A 2,381-nucleotide genomic window follows, 5' to 3' on the forward strand; every position below is an offset into this window, starting at 1 on the left:
TGGAGGTGCCGGGGATTGAACCCAGGACCTCGTACATGCTAAGCACGCGCTCTACCACTGAGCTACACCCCCAACTGCGAAAGGTTGGTTTTGGATTCCTTTCGTGACTTATAACAGTTATTTCTTCGCTTCTTAAGGATTAAGTTACAGAGGAAACACGAATGCAAACTCCTCATTTGTGAAACAGCTGAGCTGAATCCTGCTCAGCCACCTCAGAAGAAAGCAATAAAAACTTTAAAGGAAGAAAGCCGATGGGAAACGATGTGTGTGTGCCTATCACTCTCCGGTATCCTTTCCTGCTCTTTCCTTTTGTAAGGCCCCAGGCAAATGGCCGCGCCGTCCCCACGTGGGCTGAGACCACAGCCTTGGGGGAAGGTGGAAGAAGGGTGGAGTTTAGGGGAGTCCTCGCTCCCCGTATCCAAGTCCCTCTCCCAACACCGCCTGCCTTGGAACAAAGACCCTCAAATCATCTCCGCGTCCAAACCCTGAAAACATCCACTGAACGTTTCGTGGCAGGGAACACCCCTGAGAGTTTAAGATGTCCTGGATCGATCACAAGGACAAACTGAAAACCCGAGCCTCGGTGACAGTCGCCAGGTAGGCGCCCAGATCCGGGTCCCGAGTGTCTATTTCTTCCCGCAAACCCCTCGCGGTCCCCTGCTTTCAGGAGCGCGCAGGAAGGGGTTACTGGGACAGAGGAGAGCTGGACAGGCTTCTGTTTCTCTGCGACTCCAGTGCAGTCTCTTCAAAACCATTTCAAATTTATTAAGAAGTCGAAAGACTAAGCATGTACACAGATACCCATATTGCCCTTTACCCAGTCAGCCATTGTTAATGTTTTACCCATTTCTTTATCATTTGCCCACTTTCTCTCCCATTTGATAGTAAATTTTACGCATCGTATCCATTTAGACTTACCTCCTTCGTACATAACCACAGTACTATTATGAACTTTAGTAAATTTAGCATTGATCCAATTGCTGTGCCTAATCTATAGTCTGCATTCCAATTTGACCAACAGACCCGATGTCGGTTATATCATTTTTTCCTCTGATGTAGAGCCAGTTTTTGCATTTTAGTTGGCTTGTTTTTAATCTGGAACATTTCCACAGCCTTTTGCTGTCTTTAATGACATAGACATTTTCACAGAATACTGTCCTTTTTATTTTATTTTAATAGAACATTTTCATTTTGGGATTGTCTGATGTTTCCTCATGATTAATTCCAGATTATGCCTTTCCCATTGGAGTATAACATAGGCAATGTTGTGTGCTTCTCAGAGTAGTATACCTGGAGACACATGATGTCTGTTTTGCCCTTCATTGGTGAAGTTAATTTTGAACCGTTAGCTTGTGGGGAGGCAATTTAAGACCGGATATATCCACCTCCTCATCAAAAATTTCCACAAGGTTTAACATCCACTGATAATTGTTGCCTGAATCAGTCTTTACTATAAACCAAAAAAGTGTTCCCTGCCCCCACTTATGGAATATTTGTGCCTCACAAAAAGTTATGTTGAGATCCTAACCGCCACTATCTGTGAACATGACCTGAATTGAAAATTCGGTCTTTGGCAGTGTTACCAGTTAACATGGGGACATATAGGAGTAGGGTGGATCCTAATTCAATATAAGTGGTCTCCTTGTAGGGCAGAAGAAGAGGCACAGAGATGCACAGAGCGAAGGCGGCCATGTAAACATGGAGGCAGAGATTTAGAATCTCATATCTACAGGCCCAGGAATGCCCATGGTTTCCTGTTGCTCCCACCAGAATCTAGGAGAAAGGTATGAACAGTTTCTCCTTCAGAGCCCTCAGAAGGAATCATTAACACAGTTGACACCCTGATTTTGGACTCCTGGCCTCCAGAAATATAAGAAAATAAATTTCTGTTCTTATAAACCACCCAGTTTTGGTTACTTTGTTACAGCCACCCTGTTGTTGTTGTGTGCCATCGAGTCGGACTCAACTTGGCAACCCCTCCTTGGGTGCAACTCCTCCTTGGGTGTCGGAGGCGGTATCACTACAGAAGTAGATTGCCCAACCTTCCTTCTGAGGAGTGGCTGGTGGGTTTGAACTGCCAGCCTTCTGGTTAGTAGCCAAGTGCCTTAAGCACTATGCTATCAGAGCTCCCCTTTTATTTCTTCATTTATCATTTTATTGTTTGTATGGGCTTAGGGATTCCTCTTGTTTTCAATGGCTCATACTTGATTATTACACTTAATTATTTTAGTGCTCACATAGTCCTAGATTTGGCCATTGGGAGTGCCTTTAATCTGGCTCCTGTGTCTATGTGAAATGCCCTCTGCCCATCTTTTTTTTTTTTTTTTTTAACAATAAATGAACATGTTTGTTTAAAGTATACAATTTGAGTTTTGACATAT

At 43.9% G+C, this 2,381-nt stretch overlaps 1 non-coding gene across 1 annotated transcript; it reads right to left on the bottom strand.

Moving 5' to 3' along the window:
- Window positions 1-72, bottom strand: TRNAA-AGC. The gene has a single exon. It is a non-coding gene; the product is annotated as a tRNA-Ala (tRNA).
- Window positions 73-2,381: the final 2,309 nt, after the last annotated feature.

The sequence above is a fragment of the Orycteropus afer genome, unplaced genomic scaffold, assembly GCF_000298275.1.
Source record: "Orycteropus afer afer isolate SDZICR_OR568_19922 unplaced genomic scaffold, OryAfe1.0 scaffold00627, whole genome shotgun sequence".
NCBI classification, from domain to species: domain Eukaryota; kingdom Metazoa; phylum Chordata; class Mammalia; order Tubulidentata; family Orycteropodidae; genus Orycteropus; species Orycteropus afer.